We start from the raw sequence: 17,593 nt of genomic DNA, 5'->3' as shown, positions 1-17,593 counted from the left end.
CCCACTTGCCTGGATGAGTGCAACTCCCACAACACAAGTAGCTTGACACCATCCAGGAAAAAGCAGCCTGCTTGATTGGCAATACAACAACAAACATTCACTCCCTCCACTACTGACGCACTGTAGCAGCAGTGTGTATTGTCTACAAGATGCACTGCAGGAATTCACTGAGGCTCCTTCGATAGCACCTTCCAAACCCAGAACCACTACCATCTAGAAGGACAAGGGCAGCAGATAGATGGGCGCACCACACCTTGGAAGTTCCCCTCCAAGTCACAAAAACCATCCTGACCTGGAAATATATCGCCATTCCTTCACTGTTGCTGGATCAAAGTCCTGGAACTCCCTTCCTAACAGCATTGTGGGTGTACCTGCACCACATGGACTGTAGTGGTTCAAGGCGGCAGCTCACCACCACCTTCTCTCAAGGGCAATTAGGGATGGGCAACAAATGCTGGCCCAGCCAGCGAAGCCCACATCCTGTGAATGAATAAAAAGCTAAATGGCCTCCTTCTGTGCTTTAAACTTTCATGGTCCCATGCAATACAGCACACTTAAGTGATTGAGTTGTTCGATGTAGAACTAACCAACAGCCTCTCATTGTAATGGTTTCACGATAGAAAAATTATGTTGCAATTTAGTCTAAATTTCTTTTGAAACAGATTCTTCAATTTTCAGGAATCCCTGCTGAAGGTTGGACGGAGTTAAGATACAATTCAGACATGAACTGATTTGGTGTCAGATCATGCTTACCCAAATGACCTCCTCCTGTTCCCATGTAGCGTCTACACCCAGAACCTTCATCTCCTGTTGCCTGAAAGATGATATGATCTTGATGTTAATCAACAGGGATGTACCAGGCTTGGAGGCCAGCCCAGGATCGATGAAGTGTTTGATCAAGTTTGCCCTTTCGGCAAATCCTGAGTTTCCAACGGGGATACATACTGAAAGTATCAGAGTAATACAGAAGGAGGCCATTGAGCCTACCAAATCTGTAATGCCTCTTTCGAAGAGGAAACCAGTTAGTCCCACTTTTCCACTCTTTCCCCACATGGCTGCAATTTTTTCTCCATTAAGTATTTATCCTGTTCCCTTTTGAAGGCCGCTGATGGACTATGCTGTCAGGTTGTGCATTCCAAATCCTAATCACTCATTGCGTAAAAAAGCTTTTTCTCATGTTGCCTTTGATTCTACAAACATATAAAATTAGGAGTAGGTCACTTAGCACCTTGAGCCTGCTCCGCCATTTAATAAGATCATGGCTGATCTGATTGTAACCTCAACTCCATATTCCCACCTACCCCCATAACCTTTCACCTCCTTGCTTATCAAGAATCTACCTCTGCGTTACAAATATTCAAAGACTGCTTCCACCGTCTTTTGAGGAAGAGAGATCCAAAGACTCAACCATCTATGAGGAAAAATCTCTCAATCTGTCTTAAATGGGCGACCCCTTATTTTTAAATAGTGACTCCTAGTTCGAGATTCTCCCACAAGAGGAAACATATTTTCCACATCCAGCCTAGCATGCAGGTGCAGCGAGCAACTAGGAAGGCAAATGGCATGTTGACCTTCATTGTGAGGGGATGCAGGTACAGGAGTAAGGATGCCTTGCAGCAGTTATCTAGAGCCTTGGTGAGACCTCACCTGGAGTATTGTGTACAGTTTTGGTCCCCTTATCTAAGGAAGAATATACTTGCCATTGAGGGAGTGCAATGGAGGTTCACCAGATTAATCCCTGGGATGGCAGGATTGTCTTACGAGGAGAGATCGAGGAGACTGCGTCTGTATTCCCTCGAGTTTTGAAGAATGAGGGGTGACCTCATTGAAATTTACAAAAATTCTTACAGGGTGGATGTAGATATGTTTGGCCTGGCTGTTGAGCCTAATCTCAGGATAAGGGATAGGCCATTTAAGACTGAGATGAGGAGAAATTTCTTCATTCAAAGGGTGGTGAACCTTTGGAATTCTCAACCCCAGTGAGCTGTGGAAGCTCAATCATTGAGCATGTTCAAAACAGAAATCGATAGATTTCTGGAGACCAATGACATCAAGGGATATGGAGATAGTGTGGGAAAGTGGCATTGAGGGAGATGATCAGCCATGATCAAATTGAATGGCAAAGCAGGCCTGATGGACCAAATGGCCTACTCCTGTTCCTATGTCCTGTGTTCCTGTCCTTTCAAGGCCCCTCAGGATCTTATACGTTTCAATCAAGTTGCCTCTTACTCTAACCTGCAGCAGTTACAAGCCTAGCCTGTCTAACCTTTCCTCATAAAAGGACCCGCCCATTCCAGGTATTAGTCTAGTAAACCTTCTTTTGTCAATTACCTTTAATTTTGACTTCTGATCCTTCTGCTGTGGAAACAGGCAGTCTTTATTTATTCTATCTAAACCATTTGTAATTTTAAATACCTCAAGCAAATCTTGGCAAACCTTCTGCTTTAAGAACAATCCTAGCTTCTCCAGTCCAAGTGCCCCTCAATTCCTGGAACCATCCTAATAAATCTCACATGAAGCTGCTCTGAAGCCTCATGTCATAAATCAAATAGCCATTTCAACACAAAGTGTGGTCAACTCATACTCAACAAACCCCACACCCAACAATACAAGTATGTAGAGGCAAGTGCAGATACTTTTGACAAAGTGCAAAGCAGTTTAACATGCCCACTGACAATCTGGTTCAACAGATAAAGCACTATCAAGAGATGCTACAAACTCTCACACTAAAGAGAGTGTGGGGGAGGGTGGAGAGAAAGGTAGTACAACTTAAAGCTGGTAAAAGTGCCAGCCATGGCTTGGCTGGCAGCACTCTTGCCTCCAAGTCAGAGTGGTGGGTTCAAGTCCTAACTCTGGGCACTTGAGTGCAAAAATCTCCAGTACAGTACTGTCAGAGGTACCATCTTTTGGCTGAGATGTTAAACCAAGGCTCAATCTTCCTTCTTGGTTGGACATAAAAAGATCCCACAACACTATTTCAAATTAGTGCAGGGGAGTTATCCCCACCTGTCCTGTGACTAATATATCCCATCAATCAACATCACTAAAACAAATTGTCTGGTCAGTGTCACATTGCTGTTTGTGGGGGTTTGCTCTGCACAAATTGGCTGTGTTTCCTACACAGTGCCTATACTTCAAAAAGTATTTCACTGGATGTGAAGTGCTTTGGGACATCAGGATTGTGAAAGGCACTATATAAATCCAAGTCTTTTTAAGCTGCTAAGTATTCTAATGGATAACCAGGCAGAGTTAAATTTCAAGGTTCTGGAAAAGCTACTCAATAAATTTCTCTCTAGGTCTGGGATATCTTCTTGTTAATTCATGACTCACAGCTACCATTTCTCCACTTCAATTAAAAATATTAAACCACAAACATCTCTCCACTCTCACCCCAAGCCCCACACTAAACATTTGTTATTCACATCCCCACGTTTACCCTTCAAGCGACTAGTCACCAGTGGCTGCAAACAGTCAGTTGTGTGTCAAACTGGGCTGATAAAGGTAGGTTCAATTCCAGAACTCTTCCTAAACCTCTCTCTCTCCTTAAAACATACGTTTTTCCGCCAAGTATTTGGTCACCTGTCCTAACGTCTCCTTTTGTTGATCAGTGTCAAATTTGGTTGGATATTCAAGAACCAATTTGGTGCATTAAATAACAGATAAATGCAAGTTGTCGTTGTTACCTTTGGGTTTGACTTGAACCAACACCACACAGCATTGATCTCAAGCAAGATTTTAAACTAGTTTCAACTGTAAACTTAAATTTGCAATACTACTGATGTATCAACAACATTCTGCTACCTATAGCAATGTCGTGTCTGTGTTACTGGATCACTAATCCAGAGAACTCAAGTTCAAATCTCACCATGGTAGTGCGAGAATTTAAATGGAGTCAAAAAAAATCTGGAAATTATAAACTACTGAGTTCCCACAGAACTATCAGGTTATCACAAAAAAATCTGACTGGGTCCTTTTGTCCTTTTGGGGAAAAAAAAACTTACCGTCCTTATCTGGTCTGAATTTGTGTGACTCCAATCCCACACCAACATGGTTGACACTTATCTGTCCTGTGACATGACCCAGCAGCACACGCTGTTGTGTCAGATCACTACGTAGGAGTTAAATAGAATGCCCACCACTACCAAGAGCATCTGTAGATGGACGATAAACCTGGCCTTGCCAGTGACACACATTCAGAGAAAGAATAAAACAAGATTCATTCATCCTCCCTATATATACACCTGAGGCAGTGGTTGGTTTCGTCTTTGCACCTTAACAGCGATACTGGACTTGGTGCATATTGCATTCACAACACGAACAAAGTGAGTGCTTCTGTTGCCTGTCAGTATGTCTATACATGGTTATTATTGTTATGACTTCTGGACTTTATGATTTAAACGGTCTCATTTGATTCAAGGTAAAACTGAGTAGTTTGGAGAGGGGAATACCACTTTCTATGAAGTTTGCCTGAAGACAAACCTATATGTCATACTAAATCTGCTCAGAGACAAGTCCATGTGGCCTGGTTGCCATGGGGACAGTCTCCCAGGTCAAAACTTATTCAAAGTAAGGTGCAAGCTTCAACACCTGGACAAGAAAAAAAGAGGCAGCTGTTCTTGCTGCATTCAGAGACTCAGAACCAGCCAGATTTGGGGAAGAAAACCCAAAACAGGTGCTCCTATGCCAAGCAGGGAAAAAAATAACTGTTTTCAGGTTAACCACAAAGCAGAGCACTGATGAGGACAGATTCCCTGCTCGAGGAAATGAAGGATTAAGGAGTCTACAGAGGGTGCCTTACCGCTGGAAGTCCATTTGAGTATACTCAGAAAATGGAATGAAGAGCACTGTTTAAAAAGGACACTGGAAAATTCACCCTGGTGGAGCAGAGAGAAGAGTTCCTGTTAACACTGGGAGGGGCTTGAGACTTTGAACTCAAGACTACACTTCTGAGAGTGCAGTGTAATGTATAAACGTGGCGTGGAGTTTTTTGATTGCGTGTGAAGTAATATTAGTTTAGTGTATTAGTTGCCTATTATATAATGTTGATTTTAATTGTGTTACAGTCACTAGGAAATTCAAAATTTTAAAAGTTATTAGTCTCTACGGAGATCATAACATACTCCAGTAAATCTGACTGGCTTTAGGTCAGATAACAACTAGATCACAGTGGTATTTGAAAATCACACCAAATATCCGATCTTAACAACTTACGTTTATATAACACCTCTAATTTACTACAAACATCCCAAAGAGCTTCGCAGGAGCAGTACCAAACAAAAATTGGCAACAAGCCACATTAGGAGACATTAGGACAGGTGATCAAAAGGTTAGTCAGAGAGGTAGGTTTCAAAGAACATTCTGAGAGAGGAGGGCGGTAGAGAGTCAAAGAGGTTTAGGGAGGAAATTCCAGAGCTTAGGTTCCAAGCAGCTGAAGATGGGGCTACCAATGGTTGAATTATTAAAAATCGGGGATGTTTAAGAGGCCAGAACTCGAGGAGTGCAGAAATCTCAGACGGTTGTGGGGCTGGTGGGGGGGGCGGGGTTTACAGAGATAGGGAGAGACGAGACCATGGGGAAGTTTGAGAATTAGGATGAGAATTTTAAAAATCAAGATGATGCAGGACTGTGAGCCTCCCAATGTTCGTCAGCGAGCACAGGGGGTGATGGGTGAACGGGATTTAATGAGAGTTATGACGCGAGTTTTGGAAGACCTCAAAAACTTATGGAAGGTAGAAGACGGAACCTCGGTGAGACCACACTTATAGTACAGAGTTCTGGTCTCCATATTTTACATATTTAACTAATCTCTGCGTAATTAAGTATAGCCTGAATTCTTTATTGGATTGTGAGAGGCACTTATATTTATAATGTATAACAGAAAATGCTGGAAATACTCAGCTGGTTTGGTAGTATCTGGAGAGAGGAACAAAGTCATCATTTCAGGTCAATGACCTTTTAGAACATCTTATATTTGTGTCTTCATACCCACTCTAAATGGGAGGGCCTGATGGTGCAGTGGGTAGTGACTCTGCCAGAAGCTCAGGGCTTGATGGGCAAGGAAGTTATGCACGTAATGCGGCCAAACAGATTGAATGTCAACCTGCGAATCCATCCGATACACCAACGACATGCAGTAAGAGGAGAGATTCCTGGTCAGCCGTGATGGAAAGAAATTTGGAGCCTCGACCATCACTATCCATAGGTCCAGACAACATGCATATAAAATGTGAAGCTGTAACACACCACACCACCCTCTAAACCTTCTTGCCCCTTCATTCCTGGTTATATAATCTCACCTCCCTCCCACCCTTTCACAGGCCTTCTGATTTTGTCCTTTCTGCCCCTCCCACTTTCCCTGTACTTGCTTAACACCTGTTACATGTTTAACTTCTTCCATTTCTGGTCAAAATGTCATCAAGCTGAATCGTCAAGTTCTGTTTCTCACTCCATAGATGCTGCCTGACCTGCTGAATGTTTCCAGAATGTTGTTTTTTTTTAAATTTCAGATTTATGGCCCTTAATTTTGGACTCCTCCATAAGTCGCTTGTTCGTCCTTCGAAGTGAGATGATCATGTTCACCACCTGGGGTGTTTGGTAGGTTTCAGCTGGGTGCGTAGGTGACTGCCGAGGTCAATTTGCACCAGGAAAGTTCTGCTGCAAATAAAACAGGATGCTGTACCACAGACCATTAAGTTTTGGATGAGTTGCTGGTTTGCGATTTCCTCTCCTTGTGTTTTCTCTCTGCCTCTAATAGGTTCTTGCTTTCAAAGCAGGCCACACCATTTTTAAAAATTTGGACGTGCTGGGTGCAGCGATCCTGGGTGAGCTTCTTCCCAGAGATCAAGGTCTATATCAAAACTCCCAAGTGAAGCTTTCAGCGTGTCCTTGTAGCATCTCCTCTGACCGCCATGAGAGCGCACGCCAGACTCCAGCTCTCCATATAAAACTCACTTTAGGAAGCAAGTTTCAAGCCTTCTGGCTACATGACCAGTTGTGATCGTCTCAATAGGTGTGGATCCTTGGCATGCCATCTCGGGTGAGCATCTCAGCATCCAGTATTTTGCCCTCCCATCTGATCTTCAGAAGCTTCCGAAGGCAGCTTAAGTGAAAAGTGGCTGAGATTCTTGGCATTATGCTAGTACACACTCCAACTCTCCCATACGTAGAGCAGCGTGGGCAGTACTATTGCTCTACAGGCTTTCAGTTTGATAGACAAGACTTACTCCTCAGTTCCCATACTGATTTTCAAATTCCGCTAAAAACTACACTTGCATGTGTCTTGTTGTCAACATAGAGGGCTTGAGAGCTGTGCTGCTGAAATAAGGGGACTTATCCACTGTGACAGGCTCTGGTCATGGACTGGGCCTGGACTCGAGATAGGCTTTCCTGGTTGGTACATTACTACAGTATTCTTCGTGCTGATCGTAAGGCCGATGTTGTTGCATGTATTGGAGACATGTCCCTGCTACAATGCCGATAACTGACTGTCCAGCTCACAGTCAAAAAGGAAATTGCGATGCATATCGTTGGAGATTTTGGTCTTTGCCAGAAGTCACCACAGATCGAGCAGCTTCCTGTCCATGTGATATCCGATTTCAACGCCTTCCAAGATGACTTTCCTGGCAGAGAACATGGCAGAGAGAAACATGAAGAGGCCGGCACTAGCATGTAGCCCTGTTTAATTCCATTAGTGACCGGGAATGGGTTAGAAGACAGACTATCATCCAGGATATGCATGAACATGTTGTCATGGGACCATTGTGGTGAATTACTCAGGACAGCCTAAATTCTCTACTTTCTCCATCATCTTCCAAAGGCCCTCATGGCTGATTGTGTAAAAAAGCCTTTTTGTCAGGTCAGACAAACATAATATAGAGATCCATGTCATATTCTTGGTATTCCTCCTGGAGTTGTCTAACTGTGAACATACCAGTGGCTCTTCAACCTTTTCTGAAATCGCACCAACTATCAGGCAGCAGATCCTGGTCAAGATGTTGCACTAAGCAGTTCAGAAGGATTCTGACGAACATTTTGCTGGCGATGGATAGGAGTGAGATTCCTCTCTGATTGTCACAAGATTGGCAAGTTCCTTTCCACTTGTACAAATGGGCAATGGAGGCATCTTTGTATTCTTGCTGGATAGCTCCTTGCAGCCATGAAAGAGCTCTGAGTTTCTTGACTAGACGCATTGACGCCTGGTTGTGTAGACCTCAGCATCAGCTCCTGGAGCTTTGCCACTATTTCTGATTGTTTCTAACAGCACGAGAGGGTCATGAACAGAGCAGTTGATGGCACCCTGTGGCATCGTGTTGATTGCTTCTTCATTGATGGATGAAGGCTGGTTGAGGATGTGGTTAAAGTGCGCTTCCCATCTTTCTAGGCTTTTACTCTGAGCAATTTTGACCCATCGACACAGAGAATTGAGGATGAACCAGTAGAATGGGACCCGTAGACAGATTTCAGAGAATCTCTCCCAGTCTTTGCGGGCTGCATATGACTGAGGTTTGTCTGTTTTTTGATTCAGCCAAGTATCTCTGAGCTTGCATTGGACAGTGCTGTGAATGTTTCTGTAGGCATCCTGCTAGGATAGTAATGAATTGTTAAGGTAAATCCTGTAATGGAGATATTTCTCCTCCAGTAAAACACTGAACCAACCTTGATGCTTACAAGAGGTAGGGCCAAGCCCTCTAGAGCCGTGGAGTACACTATATCCTATACTGGCCAATTATCCTCAAATGCATTGATTGTCCATTTTTGCTCTTCAAAGGCGAGAGATTCCTTTAGGTCTGCCTGTTCAGAGCTTTGAGACATTGAGATGCATTTAGACCTTGACTTCCACAGGGCATCTCGGGGATAAATCTCGATGTTTGGCTTTGAAATAAGACAGTGGTCAGTCCAGCAGTCAGTGCCACAGATGGATTTTTGTTACATGCACATCTGCCTAGTGATAATATAGTTGATGGAGATGCCAATTCATAGAACAGGAGTGCATCCAAGACGTCTTGTTGTGATTAGGGAGGTGGAAACTGTTGGTGATCAAGAGCTCATGCTCAGTACACATCTTCTGCACGGGGGGCGGGGGGCCATTGCTGTTACAACTGCCAACCCCCTTCCCCTGCCCTAAATGACCCCTTCTCACACCTGCTGATCTGCATCAACTCTTGTGAAGTTACCAAGAATGATTAGTAGCAATCAAGGAGTTGAGGTCAGAGAGTTTATGGTTGGTCATGGTAGGGGAGTACACACTGATGCAGGGTGGGTTTAAACACCAGACAACCATTGTACGCCCTTGGGAAATCAGCTTGACGAGATGGTTCATGACAGCAAAGCCTACATCAGTTTCGCGGTTTTTTTTCCCCCATGGCTGTTCCAAAAGAACGTGTAACCTGCACTGATTTCCTGGAGCTGATTATCCTCAGGTAGATGAATCTCACTGAGGGTGGTGATCTGGGCATTGTTCCTGCCAGCTTCTACCAAAAAGAGCAGTTCTTCTCTCAGGTCTCTCAGCTATGGCGTTGCCCATGAGGGTGCACATGTTCCATGTGCCAGTGGAGCCTGGTGTCACCTTTACTTTCTTTTTTGAGATTGACTTACAACCATGTTGAAGGGCTCATGTCAGCTGCAGCCTGCTGACCAGGGCGGTGAAGCAATGTTTAGGGCACCTTCTCTCATCCATTCCTCATACTAGGGAGGTGAACAGTGTGGTCCTAAAAAAGCTGCTCAGTTGCTCAGGGGGCTGCAGAGTTCCACTCCTGCTTCCTTCCAGAGAAAAACAACCCATGGCCTGAGCCGGCTGGTGCAGTTTTGCGGATATAGCTCCCAGTAAGTCCACACCTGCTGCTGTGTCGTTTGCCCATCACCACAGGACTTATGGCAGATAGATGACAAATGATAGAAAGATGATGAACATGACTTGTGCATGAATTGGATTATAGGGAGGGAGAGTCACACATTGTCGGACTCGCCCTCATCCTGACCTAATTTGGTCCGGTAGCGAAACAAGTCGAGAAAGCTGGAGATAGATCTGGATACAGTGGGTGACCAAGACTTCTTCTGTGTCTGGTCGAACTCTATGAATTCCCTACATTGCTGACCTGCCTTCAAGACAGTTGGATCTTAGATTGGTCTCATCTGCCCAGTCAGCTGGAATCAGTCTTCGTATGCCAGGGTAGACAAATCCATAAGTTGCCAAGGATAGGAGACACGACAGCTTCCCTGGTTTGACTTGCCCATTGAAGCGGTTTACTCGGGTGTGGCCTCTGTCGCATGCTAACAACTACTTGAAGCCACTGGTGAGAGCTGTGCGAAGGTGAGGACTACTCCAATATGTGCCACCCCAAAGAGTGCGGCAAGCTTGTCAGTAAGAGTGCGACCCCTTCCTTACACCCCAGTACTCGGCAAGTTGAAATGTCTTTTCTATGTCTATCCTATTAAACACTATCAGGCTACTCCTCAGCCTTCTCTTTTCAGAGAGGAAAAAAAAGCCCCAGCCTCTGGAGCCTTTCCTGATAGTTATAACCTGTCATCATGTCAGTAAATCTTTTTTCCACCTTCTCTAATGCTCTTCCATATCCCATTCATAACATGGGAGACCAAAACTATACACATTACCCCAAATGTGATCTAAGCAACTCATACAAGTTTAACATTACTTCGCTACTTTTCAATTCTACCCTTCTGGAAATTAACCCCAGTGCTTGGTTTGCACATTTTAACATTCTACTGTAGTCGTGCAAATTTACACCTACATTTTACTGTTGTTGGTATTTTTCATCTCTGCATCACTATCTGAAGTCCTACCTGATGTACGGTTATCAGATAAACAGATTACTACAGTGCCCATGTGTCACTTGAGGAAATCGATACGGCCTCTTTGTGAACCGAATTAAATTTCATCAGCAAAGGAATAACAGTTCTGGCTCATTACATCATCTCTCAGCCAAGCCCAATTTCATAATTTCAACATCTGTTTCACACTAAGCCAGAAGGCCCTATTGGTTACTGGCCAATACAGAGCAAAAGAGGCTCAAACCTGCACTGCAGTGGATGCTGACAATTCATTAAACACAAATGCTTTGACCATTTATCTTTTTTAAAATGACGAGTTTCAAGGATGCGGAGACACACAGCTTCTCCGCGATTGGGTTGAGTAATTATCACCATTGTCACAATGAGGTTTCCAATGCAACGATGATGGGGTGAGCTTTTCAAAACATGTCTGCTAAAAACACCAACTGCACCATTAGCATCCTTCATAATGTATCTCATGCCCTGAGATAGCATTCTGAGTGATTTTAAAACCTCATCCTGGTTTTCAAATCCCTCTGTGGCCTCACCCGTCCCCATCTCTAACCTCCTCCTGTCATACAACCCTCCAAGATCTTCACACTCCTCTAATTCTGGCCTTTTGAACATCCTTGAATTTAACTGCTCCAACATTTGCAGCCATGCCTTCAGCTGCCTAGCCCCTAAGCTCTGGAATTCCCTCCCCTAACCCTCTTTAGTCCTCTCTTCCCCCCTTTTAACACACTCCTTAAAATCCATCTCCTTGTTCAAGCTTTTGGCCACCTGTCCTAATATCTCATGTGGTTCGGTGTTAAATCTTGTTTGATAATGCTTTTGTGAATCACCTTGGGATGTTTCACTATATTAAAAGCCCTGTATAAATGCAAGTTGTAGAAATCACTGATGGCCATGAAGGGACCAATTTAGGGTGCACAAAAGCACCCCCCTTCCACATGCCTCCCGCCCAACCCCCAACCAGGTGTATTAGCTTTATTGTGCTTGCACTAACACACCTAAATCACATCAAACCTTTGAGAACTGATGATTCTTCCATTTGTTAAGGAACTTTCTGTGAGCTATACAGTCCTCATTCTGCACTGAGTTAACAGGTCAGTGACACTGTCAGTTGCTCTCACAGGCCTGGACTAGGGGGAAAAGAAGGAAACTTTTTAAATGTGGTCATTTATGATTTCTATCCAGTGACCCAATAAATAACGCACATGTAGACAACAGTCAAAGACAGGATCAAGATTTGTGATCTAACAGGGCGCGCAGTAACTGTGATCTCACCTTTGACTTAATCCCTTGATTTGTGCAGGCTTTACATTTGAACTCCTAGATTTCCCTATTCTTCCACATACTTCACCTTCCCATTGTGTATCCTCCCATTCCTTGATTTACCAACCAAAATCTATTACCACACACTTTTGTATCACAATTGTATCTGTCACTTATTTCTAACCCATTTCTTCCTGATGTTTCTTTTAAAAACAGTCTTCGTACTTTGCCTTGTTTTACTTTGGTTAATAGCAGATTTAGAAAAATTTTCCTTTACCCGTCCAAACCAGCAATCTGTCCCAATAAAAAAGGTTGGCCCAGCATTGACCACTTACAAACACCTCTTCAATGTAAGCAATGTCACTAACTCAAACTGCTTCCCATTGGTCAACCAAGTTTCTGCCCATGCGACATTTTCTTAGACTATACCTCTGAAGTTATCCACCAAACCATGTGAGACATTATTGGATGCCTTTCTACCTACTATATTTGTTACATTACATAGGAATACAAGGACAGATGCAGGCCATTCAGCCTCCAGCCTGTTCTGCCCTTCAACAGATCGTGGCTGATCTGTGTCTCAACTTCACCTACCTGCCTTGGTTACACAGTCCTTAATTCCATTGTCTAACATTTATCTAGGCAATAATATCTAATATATTAAACACTTGCACTAAACAATTTTGATCAAAGACCTGGGTCAAAATTTGCAGGAGAAACAAAAAACAGGTTTATAATATATAGTTATAAAAACAAAAAGGGTCATGAAGACTCGAAACGTTAACTGATTTCTTCTCCACCGATGCTGCCAGACCTGCTGAGTTTTTCCAGGTAATTCTGTTTTTGTTATATATAGTGTTGCCCAATTGTGCGTGAGCAGGTTCTGCAGAGAATATGTAACTGGACCTACATTTCCACAGAAACCAAATCTAGTTTGATGCAATTTCCTCACAACGCATCACCAGACCTCAGTTAATATGCTTTTTCTTCCTGACTTGGCCAAAATGGTCTCACCATAGCTCTAGAATTCCAACTTGTTCACAACAATTGTTATTGTCCATCATCATTCTACTCCACACAGGTTTGTTTTTGCATTGGCTCCTAGTCTGGCAATGTCTCAACATTAAAATTTTCATCCTTGTTTTCTAATCCCTCACCCCTACCTATCTCTGTAATCTCCTCCTGCCCACTACACTCAAATAACCGTGCTCCTTCAATTCCAACACTTTGCACATCTCTGATTTCCACTGCTCCATTGGCCGTGCCTTTAACTGCCTGGGCCCTAAACTCTAAAAATTTCTTCTCTAAGCCTCTCTCCTCGTCTCTCAACAACAAATTAATATGGTTCCTTTAACATAAAAAATTATCCAAAGGTGTTTCATAGGAGCATTATAAACAAAGCACAACACTAAGTCACATAGAGAGATATGGCCAAGCTTTTGGTCATAAGAGTATTTAAAGGTGGAATGTGAGATGGAGGCAGAGAGGGAATTCCAGAGCTTGGGACCTAGGCAACTGAAGTAATGGCCACCAATGTCCGAGCAATTATAATTGGGAATGCTCTAGAGACCACAATTAGAGGAACGCAGATACCTCAGGATTCTGGGCTGGAGGAGATAGGGAAGGACAAGGCCATAGAGGGATTTGAAAAGGAGGATGAGAATTTTAAAAATCAAGATGTTGCTTGGCCTGGAGCCAATATAGTTCAGCGAGTCTTAGGTTATGGGGGAACAGGGCTTGCTGGGAGTTGAGGCACAACAGCTGAATTTTGGATGACCTCGAGTTTATGGAGAGTAGAATGTATGAGATAAGCCATGAGTGAATTGGAATGGTCAAGTCTAGAGGTACCAAAGGCATGAATGAGAGTTCCAGCAGTAGATGAGCTGAGATGAGGGTGAAGCCAAGCAGTGTTAGAGTTTGAAAGAAATAGACAGTCTGAGTGTGGCACAAATGAGGTCAGAAGCTCATCTCAGGGTCAATTGTAAAACCAGGCTTTCAAACAGATTTGTTTAATCTCAGATTATTGCCAGAGAGAGGGATGGAATCGGTAATTAGGGAACAAAGTTTGGAGTGGGGACTGAATACAATGGTTTCAGTCTTCCCAATATTTAATTGGAGGAACTTTCTGTCCATCCTATGCTGGATGTTGGATAAGCAGGTTGATAATTTAGTAGCAATAGAGGAGTCAAGAGAGGTGGTGGTGAGGTAGAGCTGGGTGTTGTTATCATACATGTGAAAACTAACGTTGTGCCTTCAGATGATGTCACCCAGGGGCAGCACAGAGAAATAGGTGGGGACCAAGGATTGATCCTTGAGAGTCAGGGGTAACAGTGCAGGAGCAGGAGGAGAAGACATTGCAAGTGATTCCCTGGCTATGGCTAGATAGAGAAGAATTGAATCAGGCGAGAGCATCGCTTGACAACAGCAGAGGGGCATTGGAGGAAGATGGTGTGGTTAACCACATCAAATGTTGCAGACAGGTCAAGAAGGACGAGGAGGGAAGGTTTACCTTTATCATAGTCACATATAGGATGTATGTCTTTTGTGGCTTTGATAAGAACTGTTTCGACACTGTGGCAGGGGCAGAAACCTGATTGGAGGATTCAAACATGGGAGTTCTGGAAAGATGAGAACAGATTAGGGAGCTGACATCACATTCAAGGACTTGAAAGACTTTCCGCCTTGAAGACGCTCCTTAAAATTTACCGCTTTGAATATCCACCCTAACGTGGCCTGTTGCCAAATTTTGATTGATAATGTTCCCGTGAAGGGCCTTGCTTGGTACGTTTTACTAAGTTAAAGACTCTATATTAATAAAAGCTGTGGTTGTTGCTGGGAAGGGAGTTCCACCCACTGATTATGAGCTCCACGTGTTGCCTGGGTAAAGGAACTGCAGCTTAATCCAGGCAGTATGATCAAGTATGTACCAGACTGCATGGAACCCACAGCTCTAAATGCACCATGTGCTTCATGTTTCAGATACATATGTATCCATCAGTTCCTTGCAAAATCCCTGGCTGGGCAAGTGCACAGTTGTCTCATGTGATTAACCCTGCCCGACTCTGACAACTACCAGTCACCTTTGGTAGTCCATCCATCTAGTCCAGCCTGACCACACCCTAAAACTGACAGCTGCCAATCACTCAGCTAGTGGGTGTTATCCACACAGCCTGACCTGTCTGCTGAAATGTTTTGATTCGAGATTTCCCGTGAGACATTTGGGAAAAGTTTCTAGGCTGGGGGGGGGGGGGGGGAGGAAATCACACTTGTGGGGCAAAAAGAAAATACGATGAACAGTGACAAATGGGTAAACAAATCCCAGAAACGCATCAATACATCTGTGAAATACACAGGTTCTCTCATCGGGATGCACTGCTGTGGCCTTGACCTGCAAAACAACCAAACGCAATCAAATAAAGACTGAGCATGAATGCGGGCATGGCCATGGGGAGCTAGGGATGGCCAGTGTAAAGGAGGCTTTGATGAGCCCTCCACTGGAATACAGTGTCAGCTGGAGAGATGCAGCAATTCCACACAAATGATACAGTTTCATCGCAGCTGAGACGCTCTCTCTCCCTCCCCACCTCTCTCTCCCTGCCCTTTAAATCAGTTGCTGCAGCCTCACTGACTCCATCCACCGATCCACAAACACCAAACCCCCAACTACATTTTACACCAAAGCGTAACGAAAAGGGCGAGAAATCAAAATTAACGACGAGGAAACAGTTAAGTCACGTTTTCATAACTAGTGCGCCTTTTTCGTGACAACACACACAGAAAGGCACCTACCTAAAGGGTTCAAACAAGAGACGTGACGGATGGGAATCGTCGCATTCTACATGTTATTGAAACAGAGCAGAAACATTGTGGATGCTGTGAAACTATATTAAAAAACGGTGGAAACGCTCATCACCGTCAGGCAGCTTGTGTGTGTGTGTGGGGAGGGGGAATCAGTTAGGATGCTGCCTGACCCGCTGAGTATTTCCAGCATTTTGCAGTTTTTTTATTCCTCATTTTCAATTTGGGTCCGGTGAATTAAGTGAGCCCGCTCGCTCCACTCTCCAGCTTTGCAGCTCAAATGAGTTTGGGCCAGCGATTTCCCCACAATTGACCCACAAAATCATTTTCTCGTAAGCAGAACTGGATCGCGCCCCTCCAGCATTTAACACGCAGAAATATTACAGTAATAAAGCCATTCATTTTTTTTTGCAACTTTCTTTTCATCGGAGAAAATGGGTTATTTAAAACGTTTTTTTTGTTTTTTTAAAAAAAAAAGCACATTGCTGGGCGATTTAACCAATGCAACATAATAAAGGTTATTTAAATACCTTACAGCACATTCATAAATACACTGCAAACATAAATACATTGCAAACACAAATATACGTTGCAAACGGATTTCCATGCATTGAATATTTGCAAAGAATTGCTACTTAGACGCTAGTGTAATGGTTTTATTTTTCAGCAGCTGGGGCGTTACCCGGTGCTGTCTTGACTTACCAGAAACTGCAATAAGGAAGGAGAAAAAGCCGCAATCAGTAGCAGATAAAGAAATAATACATAACAATGTTGGGCAAAGTCTGATTGCCTGGCTTACTAATTCTCATTAATTGCAGCAGGAAGTAGATGCTGCTGCTTTTTTTCTTAAAGCATTAATAACAATCAATGGCGCTCGCTCTTTCCCTCTGTGTCTGTATCTGGCTCCCACTTTCAAAAGTTCCTGCAATTTCAGCTAGCGCAGTTCCCAGCGCTGCGCACGCAACACAAAGTAAAGTTACGCCGACCCGCACGGCCCGCCCACACTGCCTCAACCTAACCTGCTTGCGCTCCTCTCATGGGTTGCGCGATGCCAAACGACACCGCCCAGATGTCCAACTATTCGGATTCTGATTGGTTGTCAACCCCGTCTATCATCTATTTAAATAATTAAACGGTTAGGGGCGGTACTAAAAGTTGACTGGTTTTAGTGATCATTTCCAAACATGTATTGACAAACGAGTTAACATTATAAAAAGTTTTTTTTGTGTAAAAAATTATAGGCTAAGCGCCCCGTTCTTATGTGTTCGTTTATTAGCTGTTTGATTCAACTAAGGGAAACAGGCGCGTGTGAAGAACTTACTTTTCTATCGAGCGTGCGCAGTCACGGGAGGGCGGGTAGACTCTCCCAATGCCCAAAGGGGATTGTAGTTTTTCCGCTGGTGTCTCGGGTGCAGCGAGTGGCGCGGGGAACTACAATCCCCAGCAGGCGCCGCGCTTTCCCACCGGTGTGGCGGCGGCCGGCCGTTGCTAAGGAGAGCAAGCGGGAGCCGGACAGCGCTGAGGGTGGTGGCGTGCAGCTGGTTAGCGAGTGAGTAAGTGGTGGCCACGACTGCGGAATGTGCAGTTTGCGCTGGGGTTGCAGTTGAGGATTTTATTACCGCACAGACTCGAGGCGTCTCCGTTGCTAGGGAACAAAGTAAAGCACCCTGTATCCAGGCCTGGGACAACAACAACTTGTACATAACAGAACGCAGTAAAATCTTCCAAGGTG

The 17,593-nt window shown here is 44.0% G+C and overlaps 1 protein-coding gene across 3 annotated transcripts in view; it reads right to left on the bottom strand.

The window, feature by feature from the left end:
* Nucleotides 1-16,825, bottom strand: part of LOC144674784 (GTPase HRas) — a 68,421-nt gene extending 51,596 nt beyond the window's left edge. Inside the window, exon 1 of one of the 3 annotated variants that reach the window (XM_078535976.1) lies at nucleotides 16,564-16,825. The gene's annotated coding sequence lies outside the window, so the exon portion shown is untranslated. Of the gene's footprint in view, nucleotides 1-14,572; nucleotides 14,688-16,563 lie in introns of those variants that run through there. The other 2 variants (XM_078535974.1, XM_078535975.1) reach the window with 2 other exon arrangements.
* Between the last annotated feature and the right edge of the window lie 768 nt (nucleotides 16,826-17,593).

This window comes from Cetorhinus maximus, unplaced genomic scaffold, assembly GCF_964194155.1.
Source record: "Cetorhinus maximus unplaced genomic scaffold, sCetMax3.hap1.1 HAP1_SCAFFOLD_796, whole genome shotgun sequence".
Taxonomy (NCBI): Eukaryota; Metazoa; Chordata; class Chondrichthyes; order Lamniformes; family Cetorhinidae; genus Cetorhinus; species Cetorhinus maximus.
This window is presented reverse-complemented; position numbering and strand designations above follow the sequence as displayed.